Source organism: Periophthalmus magnuspinnatus, chromosome 3 (genome assembly GCF_009829125.3).
Source record: "Periophthalmus magnuspinnatus isolate fPerMag1 chromosome 3, fPerMag1.2.pri, whole genome shotgun sequence".
Classification (NCBI taxonomy): domain Eukaryota; kingdom Metazoa; phylum Chordata; class Actinopteri; order Gobiiformes; family Gobiidae; genus Periophthalmus; species Periophthalmus magnuspinnatus.
In genome coordinates, this window is record NC_047128.1 from 22653420 (window position 1) to 22668455 (window position 15036).

A 15036-nucleotide genomic window follows, 5' to 3' on the forward strand; every position below is an offset into this window, starting at 1 on the left:
TATAATCCTTGATTAAAACATTTCCTAATAGTCACAGTATATAATTAGATAGAATTATGAAAAGTAAAAAGTATTTTGTACACATTTGAATCCTACAATGCCCTGTCAGACCACTGTGTCGTCCATTCCTTTGAATCGGTGAAGAATTGGTGAAGAAGAACAGCATACAAGAGCAGCAACAATGCAAAAATGTTCAGTTTAGAATCTTTTTGAGAGTTTAGAATGTTCAGAATTTTTTTTTTTTTTTGTGTGTGAAGGCCCATGTCTTCCTGCTCCTGTCAGCAGCTCTTCACATGAGACACATTGTTCCAAGAGGCACAATTGTTGTTTCTCATTTAGTTTTTACATTCAGGACAAGTGTTGCTGTGTTCAGGCACTTAAATAAATAGTTCTTGCAAATTATTATTCAAATGTTTTATCAAAATGATTAAAACATCCACATATGAGGACATTCGTTTTACATCACTTTTCTCAGAAACTACATAATAAAAAAGATAATTCTTTGTTTTTCCACTCATCAGGTCCCAATCAGCCTAAATAACAAAGAGAAGTTAATAAAGAATGTCATACAAGAGCTCGGGTCTTAGTAGGGTATAGCACGATTCGTACACAAAGTAATTCAAAGTGCTTTACAGATTAAGAATAACATTAAAATCACAATACAAAACATAAATAATCATCATAAAATTAACATTAAAAAAGACGTGCAGAATTAAAGTCGTATTTCAGTCGTATGCACTGCTGAACAGAACCGTTTTGAGCCTGGATTTAAACACTGTCAAAGATTTTTATTGTGAATTTCTTACATGTCTTTCTGCAACTTTAAAATGCAAGTACAGTATATAACCTATTGCATAGATTAGGACAGACAGCAGTATGAACAACGTAAACAAACAAACGTCTTTCTTATTATTATTATTATCATAGTCTACTTGGTCCATCTCACCCACCTCACAGTTGGAGAACAGTCACAACTCTACAACTTACAACTATAAACAGACTTGCAGTGTTTCATCTGCCATATTTGGACAAACCTGTCTTGCTCCTCTTTCTTGCTGTGTACACCTCACGTTTTTGCCGATCCTCCCTCTTCACCACAGCCTCCTGATTCACCCCAATTAAGGCTGAGCTCCGGGTGCCCTCGCTAACGCTCCACCTTCCTCGTGACAAATTAAACATTACTATAAAAGCTAAAGATTGAATTAGTGGGATCTCTGTCAGCAGTAACCTCTGTGCTAATTAGCAACGCCGAGGAATCTACCCACTGATTTGGTTCGGGCCAGTTTGTCTGCATTATTGCGTGGATGACATTCACCAGAGCGGAGTGTATTTACTTCTTATATTCTCGGCAGACAAAGGTAAAAGGCGCGGTATTCGTCGTAATGGGAGATTCAAGTGGAGGGATGCTGTCCGTCAACTTGGTGGAAATAATTCAAACGTGACAAAGCGTGTATCATTTATTTAAGAGGCGTTCAAGGGCAAGGGAAAGTCTCCGGTAATGCGAGATGTCATAAAAATGTACTATTATGTCAACTGTCAACAGGCGTGAACAGCAGAAAGTAATAATGCATCGTTGAGCGTTCAGTGGTATTATTTTGTGTACATAAAATGGCGTGCGAGAAGGTATTTCGCCAAGGTACATCAATAATCCAAGGTTGTGCATCGGATATCTGATTAAGAGTTAGAGTCATTTTAGCTATACCTCTAGCCATATTTTTAAAAAAAAAACGGCCGGAACTGTTGATTGTTCATTTTCCCCAAGAAGTTTCACTGGTTTCATTAGGCATTTTGCATTTTTGTCGGATTCTTTTGCCGCTCTGGTATTTTTTTTCCCCAATATGACCTCCCAGCATCATGCGCTTTAAGTCATGTTATAATGTTACCTCATCAAAAACATACCTAAAGTTGGGTTTTATTTCATTCGCGCATGTTTGTGTGATCTTTTACTATTAGTCTGTCTACATCTCCAAAGCTCAAAATGCTCTGTTCCACCTTGTGATGTCATTAAGTGGTAGTTTTCAAGTTAACAGCTGCCTTTTTTACCTTTTTTCCCTCAATAGTGATCGGCAATTCCTGTAAAAGCAGTTAGAAGTTTAGACGGTGACTTAAAATCTGTATTGCTTATGATCAGGAAATTAATATCAGAAAACATTCTTTATTTGTAAGATGATATAAAATCAAATGAAGCCCTGTAGTTTCTGTACAAATGACTGCATTTGGGAACTTTCAGGTGGAATCAGAAACCTTATAGTGACATGTGTAACAAGTCAAGCTGCCAATTTTAAAGAAATTTAGACTCACCCATTACTTTTATGGTAAATGGTCACATTTTTATATAGGGCTTTTCCACCTTCAAGGCACTGCATTTTACGTCAAGGCACACACATTCATACACCAGTGTACGCAGACATTGGGGGTGAGGTGGGTTAAGTGTCTTACCCAAGAACACATTCATCTGCGCTCAGTGGATCTGATCACTCTACCAATGATGTTTACGTCGTGAGTGGGATTTGAACTCGGAATCTTTGGATCAATGGACAAACACTAACTAACTAAGCTACTGTCGCACCTTTAATACTAAGAACTCCACTTTGCAACAAATAGAACCATCACTGAATCATTTATCCAGTTCTTCAGAATATATAAATTGGTAAAACATTATAATAACTACACTTTTAAAAGCCTTAATACAGTAGTAAGTTACTAAGTCTCAATCATTCTTAATACACTATTCGTTCATTCTGAATCAAGTCTTTGTTCATGTTATGTGTCAGAACAGTTTATATACTCATATCCAGCCGGTGATGGTCACTTCTCTACGATAACAAACAACTTCACCTGGTCAGAATATCGAGTCCATATTTCCCGCTGCTTTTGAACGCGACACAATTGTAATCACGCTGTCTTATTGGAGCATTCATTCACCATTGTCACCAGCCCGCGCACATAAACGTCCGTAGCTTTGACCTGCCCACCTATGTCTCCTCTGCCCCTCCAAATATCAAATGCATATTTCAAACGTCTTCACTATCTCCGGTTAAATAAAAGTCTACCATCTGATGTGGTTATTGCCTATACTAAATCACATACAATGGACTGGGAGCCGGAACACACAGACTAGCCATCGACGTAGATATATTTTTTTTTCTATCCCGAAGCTTAATGGACTATTTACTACTATGTTTACCAGTGCTAAACATGTCATGAACAATGCTAATAGGGTCATCGCCGCATGTTGAGGTCAGCCCGAGCCGTAGCAAAAGAGGGCGCAAAGCTAGCAAGCGATAAAATTCTCGATTTCTTCCAGCGTATGCACTTAGCAGTTTAAGCTATGTGCATATCATATATCACAGATAGTATTGTAAAGAGTGGAGTGGGGAATATTGACTGTATATCACGCCGTAAATGTCAAATATTGGCATTTACAAGGACAATTATGAGAATACTGGCTCGGATATGTCTTACAAGTGTCGCACTGCAATAAGACTCAAGGTCAAGGTTCAGGTTGCCGTAGGATACACATTTGTGCAGACGGTAAGATGGGAAAAGCAACTATAAATGTATTTTTGGAAGTGTTTGTAAAGCGGTATCTGACATCGTAAGTATTTATTCATCAGTGTTTTCAGTGGCTACAAGTTTCGTATCAGTTTTGTTACTTAAGTAAAAGTACAGATACACAGGTACAAAGTTACTCAGGTAAAAGTAAAAGTATCACATGAAAAAATCTACTGAAGTAAAAGTATTTAAGTACCCGCTGAAAAATGTACTAAACGAATAAAAAGTTAAAAAAAAGTATTTCACACAAGTTTTGCATGTAGTGATGTTGATTAAAAATGATACATATTTTGGCCAACAGCAGCAAGACAAATCAATTTCTTATTTTGTTCTTAGGAATTTTGTGTATTTATTTTTGTTTGCTCAAAGCCGAAACTTGAACTCGAAAACTAGTCAGGATGTTACCACGAACATGGTAAAAACAACCGCTCGATTATGAAAAGTACTTTTTACTTTTCAGTCTAGTTCAAAAATGTTGTGTAGAAGAAATGACAGTGATCTGCTCTCAAATGTAGTGAAGTAAAAGTAAAAAGTATCTACTGTAAAATTTACTTAAAGGTCCTGTATTACACAAAATTGACTCTAGTGAGCTTTGGCCATGTTATAATGTTGTTACCTCCTTAAAAACAAATCTGGAGTTTATTATTTGTCTAAATCTCCAAAGCTCAAAATGCTCCGTTCCCCCTTGTGATGTCATGTAGTGTTAGCTAACAGCTAACACTACATGACTGTTTTTCAATAGTCATAGGCAATTCCTGGACTGAAATCATCCAAATGATTCTAGAAAGATGTATGGAATTTAAGAACACAGTGGAGCACTTCCTGTATTACCATATGACATCACAAGGTGGAACAAAGTGTTTTCAGTTTGAGAAGAACTCAGGCTAAATTTGCAGGGTTTGTGCATCAAACATGTCAGAATGGAACAAAACTTAACTCTATTATAACATAGACCAGAACGCAGCATAATATGGGACCTTTAAGTCAAGTACAATAAAAAATCTGACTTAAGTAATTTACGACTTGTACTACAGTACCTTCCAACACTGGCTAATAGACAATAAAAATGAATTATAGTATTATTGCTGATATCCGTGTAATATTGAACAGTGCTTGTTGAGCCTGACCTATTGAAAAAAAAAAAAAATCTCTACAATTTCAAAGTTACACTATGATTCTCACAAAATGCACTAAATGTAATTACTTTAGTGCACATATGTCAAAGTCAGGCCCGGGGGCCAAATCTGGCCCGCGGTGTAATTATATTTGGCCTGTGAGATCATATCAAATGTGCATTAGAGCTGGCCAGTCGGTATACAGCACATGCACCACTAATACTACAAATCCCAGAATGCTTTGCTAGTACGCTGGCGTGTAGTAGAAACTGGGAAGTGCCCCTCCTTTTCTGTTGAGACTCATTAGCAACTAAGCTACTAGTCACCTCGGCCAAATTAAGTGCTACAGAGAGAGACATAATTATTTTTATTTATTTAAATAAGAAATTAATACTACTGATGTGTCTTTTATTTCAAATTAAATTGCTCTCTCTTTGTAATATCAAGCTTCAGTTGTTCCAGATTTTGTGTTTAAGCAAAACTAAAGTTTGTTTCCATATGAAGAGGTTAAACGTTACATATCAAGTGCAGTCAGTTTTTCAATAAATATTGAGTTTGCCCTGTGAATTTGTCTCATTGTTTAATTTTGTCCGACTGTGAATTTGAGTTTACACCTCTGCTTTAGTGACATATGACACGACAGGTCAGGACACCTCTCCTGCGCTGCATTGACACTGTAGCGCTCCAGTGATGGGGGAGGAGAAGAAACCAGAAAAAACAGGCTCGCTTCAAGAAACTAGATTGTTTTTTCATCTGCAGATAACAGAATTTTGGTGTGACAAAGTCTTTTAAAAAAACCTTGCTTTCCGCTTGGGGCCACGTTAATTGCATTAATTTGCCCTGACAATCGCACAACAGGAAAAGGGATAGACAGGCGAGGAGGGGCGAACGTGGGTAATGCGTGTGTTTGTCGCAAAAGTGCTCTTGTCATTTCTCAGCAATGATGAAATTAGCAACAAGAGTGTTGTCTGGCTATAATCAATCACCAGTCTCAGTCCAGTGCCAGCCAATATCACCAAAACCATATTTCCACCACTTGAGGACAAAATGTTTCTTGATTGGGTGCCATACTTGTTTATAAATATATCAGACAGACCAGTGCTTCTAGTTGGATTGAGTTTGGTGATATTTTGCTGTGGACATGTCGGGGGTGCGTGGGTGTCTCTAGACGTGGGTGTAAATGGGTTTGTTTGGAAGTGTCAGGGGTTGTGCAAAGAGTAAACATTTGTCTCTCTTCAGGTCGATCACTTTGGTGAATTCAGAGCAGCGGTCTGGAAAATCTGTAGTCCAGTGGCTACAGGTCAACGAATCAAATGAATCTTATGATATGGTGGTATTGTAGTACCACATTATGCACATAATGGGGTCAGGAATTTCAAATTAGACTTGAAACCTGCTTTTGTAATAAAACTATGAAATTGTATGTAAAACAGCACCTCAATAATAACCATGTGATGAAAGTAAAATATTAAACGATAACTCTAAAGAAGCATTTCCCAATTTGGGGTACAGGGACATTTAGATATGGGTATGGGATTGGCTTTTACTGGATATTAGTATGTGTCATATTACTTACTTGCCATAGTGTTCCCAATAAATTAAATATATTCCAAGCTTTTAAGTGAAAATGAAAGACTATGTGAGTAGAGGTGTCACAAAAAACTGTTAAAATTATTTATTTTGAGTGTTTAAGGACCTAAATGACTTGGAATGTTCCACAATATGACTTAAAACGTATCAATCCCCAATTCTACATGGAGACAAGCAGGTGATATTACTGATCAGATCTATGGAGCGGCGGCGCCATTGACACAGGTACAATGCATGTTTTCCAAAGTATTTCTCAGCAGTAAAACACCTGTAATAAATACATGCAGGATACACGTTTATTTCTGCACTGAGGAACATTTCAATCAAAGCAATCACATCTCCACTGAACAAGCAAGTGGCGTACTCTCCAGCATAAAAAAGTTACGTAGTGCATCTTTAAAGGGTCCATATTATGCTATTTTCTGATCTGTGTTAAAATGTTGTTTCCTCATCACAGACGTACCTGAACATAAAGCAGCTGTTCCACCTTGTGATGTCATGTGGTGATACAAGAAGTGCTCCACTGCGCCTTCACGTTTGGATCATTTTTACTAAATAAAAGATAATAAGTAGCTGTGAACTTCAAAACTGCCGCTTCATGACGTCACAAGGTGGAACAGAGCATTTCGAGCTTTGGAGATGTAGACAGACAAAAGGATTACTCAAACATGTATGAATGAAACAAAACACAAGTCCAGGTACGTTTTTTGATGAGGTAACAACATTGAGAGACAATTTTGCGTAATATAGGACCTTTGAATAAACGTGCAAGATTCAGAAAAAAAATCAACACCTATTTTTTTCTATAATATATTTCTTTAAAAACTAAAAACAAACGTAAAAATCTGCACCACCGTATAGACATTACTACTTGTTTTACTTTTACCTCCACCATTATATAGTCAAACAAGCCCGCATCTGTCTACTCCTCTCCACATCTCCTCCATAACAGCACATCCACGCCTGTACCCACCCCACGTCTCTGCTTGGGGTCAGGGCCGGTGCTGATAGTCAGACAGGGGCCACCGACCGCTCGCTGCCGTGGTGATTTGTAAGCCGATTTGTTCCTTTTATTTCCCCTGGCTGCCTGCATACAACAACATGCAGTCACACACTCATATATATACGCACCAAAAGACCCTCCCAAAGGACTATCTGCACTGAATCGCATTACAACCATTTCCCATTCGGTGAGGTGGGGACCGGCCCCTGCAGAAATCAAATATTTATCATGTTGTATTAACCCCCATGCACCGCTGGCCCCCAACACACATATATCGGCCCTTAGCTCGCCTCTGCTGTGCCCTGAATTCATTATCCTATTAGGCCATTGCTTAGCCTGTACTATCCCAGGTAGAGGCTGCGAGATTAATCGTAATCGAAATCGTAATTTGAATGAACGCAATTATCAAATCACAAAGGCTGCAACAAATATTCTTATATCCTCTTATTCTGCAAACAAACTGCTAATCCTATAGTTTATATCTGTACAAACATGTTCTGAAATGTGATTACTTTGTCAGTTTATATTTCAATCTTTTCCTCGTACTACAGGATGGCTGAAACGTCCCTGACACTTTTAAATCTTCAATAGCTTCTATAATTCTTAAGTTATACTCACCAAATTTTAGCAGTAGGTAAACTGAACCTTCCGACATTTTTGGCAATATATACGGTTATAACTGTTCACTTACACTTGAACTTATCACTACTTAAACTAGGGGAAGTAAAAATGACCTAATTTTTAATAATAATGTTTTTTAAGTGTTCACCATTTTTGGTTTCGCACTGAACAGCCCGATCCAACACAGTTTGCAGAACATTTGAAAGCATTTCTGGGCTCTTATTTGATCCTCGATTTTATGTTTTAAGTCGTTTATTGTCTGAGGTTTATTCACAAACACCTTTTCTTTAAGATCGCCCCATAGGAAGAAATCAGGACTAGTCAGGTCTGTGGAGACCACATACTGCCCCCTGTCTCTGAAAACAACTTATTGTTCCTTTAATGGCATTTACACTTGGGGCATCTCTGGTATTAAAATGTCGACGATAACACCACTGGGTTTCTGAATTTGACCCATGTGACTCAAAGTCCCACTGTAAAATGAGGGTTCGTCCCTCGGTGCTATATTTGCTCATATTAATGTCAGAAGGGTCGTTTTAAATGCTCTGAAAAAATAAAATAAAAATATTTAGAAGCAAAAGAGTTATGATTTTTTTCAACTGTCAGTGACTTTTGGGCAATAACAATAATACAAATTAATCCTTGTAAACCATTTTTAAATAGACAGTATCATTAAATGGCATGAGCTGCACAAAATAAATAGCAGAATGAAGCAATAATTCGGCAAAGAAGTTATTTTTTTAACCCTCTGCAGCTCAAATCTTATCATATTCCAACAAAAATGCCTCAAATTCCCCTACTTTTATAAAGAAATTGTACATATCGTTTCATTTTGTGACAGGCCTATACTGGACACATTTAAAACTTTGAACAGAATCCTATTATTAAAACATAAATGGCAAATCTTATCTTGTACAGCCACTATCCTGCTGTTGTTCGGTTAACATAGCGCATTGTATATGTTATAAATAATATAAATCACATGTTGTTCTGTATTGATTTGGCATTACTGTCCGTTTGTAGCAGATATGATCATTTTTCTCCGTGTCTGTCATGGGGACTCAGAGGAATAGGCAGTACAATGTTCCAGGAAGACCGGTCAAAGCGCTCGATGATCGGAGAGCAGGCCAGGCGCCAAGTGGGTGACACTGAAGCTGGAAACACCCATTCACACTGTCTGGGAGGTGTAGTGTGACCCAATGTCTTATTTTGTATTCATTTTGTGTGGTTTTAAAACGTGATACATACTGTGCCATTGAATGTATATTTTAGTTCATACGGTACCTGAGCCTAGTGATGGGACTTTTGGCTCTTTTATGGGATCTGAATCTTTTGGATCCGTTCATTTCAAAGAGCCGTTCAAAGGACTGGCTCTTTTACTATTTATTTATATGACAGAAGCTGAAGTGAGAACTCATTTTAACTACAAACTAATCACAGAGAGAAAAGACCAAGGCTGAGATTTGTTTAAAATGGTTCAGCTTTGTGCATTTTTTTTTTTGCATAAATCTCTCACTCGTGTTACCTGCTCTGCTTCTGTGCTGATTCTTGTGTTGATTTAGCGTTACTCAAAATAAAAATGCATAAAAATTAGAAAGAAAAAGATTTGGGTCCTTTAAAAAATGAGATCCGGTTACTATTCACGTTAAAGAACTGTTAAAAAGAGTCGTTTCGTTTATGAACGTCACATCATTACCTAATAAAACAACAAAGTAAAATTAACTAAGCCAAGTTGAAATTACTATATTTGTTTTACATTATATACTTTTCATTACCTAATAGCATTTTATGAAGTCACACCATTTTCAGTATTCCTGTAAGTGAGGCCATCTCCTTCTGAAGAGCTTAATACTTAACCTGGTTTGGTCCAGGTTAAACTTGGGTTCATCCCGTTCTAGCCCATGTTTAATTTTGATGTGGTGCGGTGTTGTGCAAGTTTCAACGTACTCAAAGTTTCATTATCTATGCAGACATTAGAAATAGGAGATGGGAAAACATGTGTGTAACAGCCGTGCTTCCTGTCGCTATTTCAACATGCTTCAATACTAACTGTCACCAAAAGAGGACAGCAATTTGATTCTTGTTCTTTGTACAGTCTCCAAACCTGCTTTTTTTATCGAAGTGAGTCCGGAGTCTGGAAGTAAAGCCTAAAATAGATACATTTAAACCTCACAATGAAAATCTGTATAGTTTTGTTACGAGTGGAAAAAATATTGTAATATCTCAAAATGCCTGCTATAAAGTTTAGGCAACTTTCTGGGGGAAAAAAAGCATTTTATTTCACTGATTTCATTTCCTGTGTTGTGTTTTTCTTTTATTTTTCTCCCTACATTCAAACTTTTTTCTACCTTGAATCCAAAACTTTTTAAAATGTGTATATGAATGTCGATTGGATTGCGTTGAAAGATGCATTTATCTTCCTACAAGTGCTGACTTCTGGACTGAGATGTGCTTTGAGGACACCAAAATGAATAAATAAAAACAAGACAAAAAAAAAAATCACTCACGAACAACATTCACTTCTTCTTCTTTGCATACAATCTGATTTGAACGCCACACTTTCATAATCAATACGTTGGTTGTTATGGCGTCCAACCTGCATCCTGTCTCCCCCCCTACCTTTGTCCCAACTCCACTGCTCCCCCCTCCCCTGTGGCAGGTCAAGACTAATGTGCCCTGTCAGTGCATGTGATGATAAAGTGTCTTATTACCCAACAAGCAGGAATTTTAAGATTACTATGAATATCTTAAGGAATCAATCTGACTCCACATTGCGCGCTGACCTACTTGGACAAATGCATGTGTGTGTCCCATTGCATGCACGGCGTAACATAGGGAGAATGATTGCGCACATATACAAATAGAATTCTAGTATTTTATTGTATTAATGGCTCTGTATTGCTTTGCTTTTTTTGCAAAGTCAGGAAACTTTGCTAAGTAAACTTTATACTCAGGGGTAAAGAGGCAATTAGCATCGGTGAAAAACAACAACCCTGTCGCGTACCCACATTCATCTATCTACGCTGTCCAACGCAGAAGTGCTTAAGACGGATTTATCTGTGTAAATATTTTGACTCCTCGACTTTGGAGATAATTCCCACTTTACGGCATCATAATTTCATCCTTTCTTTTCCCCACATTAGCTGAATACTGCACTTAAAACGGGGGCGTTTAATTATTTGCAACCATCTCCAATAAACATGACTTTATGGGGCTCGTAAATCAAGCAAACAAAAACACGTTAATCGCAGATATTCCGACCATAAAGGCCATCTATAAAAAGATGTGTTTTATACAAAATGTGCGTTGCAGAATACCTTAAGTAAATGCAATAAATGTGGCAAGCTGGGCATATAAATCTCCCCTGCAGCATGTTGTTAATTTGATACATTGGGCAATAATTTGGTATAAATAATTGTTTATTAGCCTGGACCATCCTGCACTGAGGTCTAATGATATGTACTTTGCAAGTTTTAAGGGAGGTTCCAATCAGTGCACAACTTTGCAGCAGCAGCTTCATTTATTAAATGCTATAAGATAAAATTATGGCCATTTAACTATTCCACGCACTCAGATCAGCTAATCATTTAAAGGGCCGACGTTGGTAATTGCTCACAGATTGCACCACTACAACATGGCATCTTGTACAGGCTACTGAAAACATGCACCGGAACAAGAGACAAACTTAAACGTGCACGATACGTAACTTTTCTGGCAGGGGGGTCCCATGATTTGCTTGTTTCCATGGAATTACTATAACTTTTTGCCTGGAAAGTTGCACTGTTGCGTGATACAGACACCACAGGGCTAAGTTACGGGTCAGATCTGCAGCGAAGGAGAGCATTACGTGTTTTTAAAGATAATTTACGAATAGCTGCAAGATATCTGAGTGTAGCGTCATATTATGGAACAGGCAAATCAATTACGTACATCTCTAGGTCGACAAACAGGTGGAACTATTTAACTTTTCTAAGCACAAAAGTTAAATAGTGCAACTTTAACTACACTACAATACGTTGTTGGACCATTTTGAAGAATTCTAGTTCATGATCTGTAGTCTGAATGGCTTTATAACTGTTTTCTAGCTTATAATTATTATTTTTTTTCATAATGTCTTATTGAAAACGTACCACTACTCGAGTATTTATCAAACTGCTATGCAAAAAATGTGTCTTACATATATACGAGAGAGCATTGTGAGGAAATAACTAACAAATACAACACACCGCATAAGCTTGAGAGATTCATACCCGACAAACGAATGGAAAACTTTTCATTTTGCAGCCATAAATGTTGAACCTGCATTATAAAATCTAATAAAACCCCCAAGTATCATTAGCAATTATGTATCGACCTCTGCCAAGCTCCATTGTGCTAATAGTATGGGAACCCTATTTGGGTAATAATGAACTGGAAAACAAATGGATTCTGCCAAGCATGATGTTTTCAAAAGTGCACCAGTATCCACCTATAGCCCGCACACACACAATGCTATGTTACTTATAAATTCACTTCATTTTATTCACCCGCGCCCGTGATCAATAAGTAATTAATTTCACCTGCTAAGGGAAAAACGGCCCTCAAGTGTCATTCAACCAGCCAAGTTTGCTTAAAAACTTCAAAATTTAAATTAAAATATGGCGTAATAATAATGATTTTTGAGTTCGTTCCTTGGATTGGGTGTGTTGTTGTGGCAGATAAGGGACAGTATCTCATCATAATATTGCGTTTATGTTTTTGGGAATAACGCCAAGGACAGAGTTGAACTGCGGATTGAGCTGCTGTACGGTAAGTTATTGTTAATTTACTGCCTCTGTTCCCACTTTTGCTCTCTTTCAGCACTCATTTGAGTTCTTTAATTTCAAAGAAGCACAAAGTTATTACCCGCAATGGAACAAACCCAGCTCCAGATGATGGTTATTTGATTTGAGTGTAAAAATGGCTGACGCTGCTGCAGAAAGTGGCGTAGTGAATTTTGTCTGTTAAAATGAATAGATACAAATGAATGACGTGGCATCTCACCTTACATTGTGACTTGACATTTTAAGATTCTGAAAGTAAAAGTACATGTTTTGGTTAAAATAATGTTTACACTATTTCCAGAATCAAAAATGTCATAAAACATTGCTTCGCTCATCTGCTTTTTCTAATACTGCACTTTTCTGGACTTTGTTGTCTGATGTTTTTCCTGCTGCTGTAGCCACTCCTCCAGTTTGAAGGTCACTGTCCCGACTGCTCTGATGACCACCGGCACCACTGACGCCTTCACCTTCCGGGCCTTCTCCAGCTCGTCTTTGATATTTTTCTAATTTCTCATGTTCCTTATGTTCCATCACTTGGTATTGCTTTGATGTTTATCCGGTTGGTTCGCCATCACCCTTCTGTCAGTTTGTATCTGGAAGTCCCACAGGATCTTGGCTCGATCATTCTCCACCACCTTTCGAGGTGTTTCCCACCTTGACCTTGGGGTTTCCAGTCTGTACTCTGCACAGATGTTTCTGTACACTATTCCTGCCACTTGGTTATGCCGCTCCATGTCGTTTCCCCTGCCAGCATCTCACACCCTGCAGTTATGTGCTGGACTGTCTCAGGGGCCTCTTTGCACAGCTACACCTTGGGTCTTGGGTCTGATTTGGTAGAGAGACAGATTATTTCTGTTTTTGTCTAATTGACCACTATGTTGTGCACCTCGCCTAAGGCCCAAAATGATCCAAGCTCCTTTCATGTAAATGAATAACAGATGATTTTTACTTGAAAATATGCTTTAAAACTCTTGAATGGCAGCCAGGTTCAGATACGTGAGGGTGTACACAGTGTACGTCAAGTTCTTTGAGAAGATGCACAAATAAACAGCATATGTCAGTTATTGTTTTCAGGGCTGTAAAAATCTGAGGGCCGAGGACAGAGCCAATGACACTTACAGATGCAGCAGAGTCTGGAGAGTAGAACAGGACTGAGAAAGAATGTGAAAACTCAGTCTGGCCCAAAAATGACTTACGCAGTAATGCTATGAGGCCAATGATATTTTTAAATTGTAAAATCAGGAAATTGACAATTTAACTCTCAAGGGCTTTATGGGGTTGTGTAACAAAATTGCATATACCAGATGCAGCGGCAAGTGGCAGAGCTTTTACAGAATACTCAATACCTGCATTAAAATATGTATCTAATAATAACAAAATAATAATAAATCAGTTACATGGTCCAGTCAGAATAAGCCTACTGTGTTCTGACTATTAATGTTCATATTTTGATTTACATAAACAATTGCAAAATAATAAATGCCAGGATCATGTAGAGCGGGTTAATACGAACATTTTATAATTGACGAGCCTGACCGCAGTAGTCACGGAGAGAGGCGCAACAGTTTTTCAATAGAAAGTGAATTGGAGCCAGAGTCATCTTTGTTGAAAGGCAAATTATGCAAATATTTATTAATGAGAAGTAAGAAAAGGAATCACCTAATACACACGCACAAGCCAATACTGTGTAGTTTGAATCCATAATTGCGATTTTTGGGTAAGTAAATGGAATAATAATAGCAAAACACATTGACTGACACAACATAATCAAAGTTTGTATTTTGGTAAATGTGTTGTTGTATAGTTACTTCCCAATACTTACGGAAAGTTTATCACATTTTCTTTCCGAACATTACACCACGTAGTAACTTCCTTTTCCCATCCAGTGCCGCCCCTCTCACCCCCTTCCCCTCCGTATAACAATAATAACCTGATTCATGTATTCGATATGGCCCAGATAGATCACCAAGACACATTATCCCCCATTCCTCTATACTGAAAGCATTATTACACCATGTAGCTCGTGTTGTTAGCGCGGGCACGTTAGCGGCATGGTCACTCTATTTCTCTTTTCGCAGGTGAACCGTGGCTTTGAGATCGCGCCGGGGCCAGGAAAGAAAAATCACACCAGATGCCCCGGGAAATCGGATCAGCGCGCACAATAAAGCCCGGCAAAATGACCCGAGAACGCTATAGAGAAGAACGCCCACTTTTCATCTGGCCCGGTGCGTTGGCGAAATGCGGCTAAAGAAGGAGTAGGATACATATAACTACCGGCTTGACATTTTGTTTGTCCAGTCGAAAATAGAGGACATACATCGTGCCTTATTGCGTAAACTAGGAAGGGAGG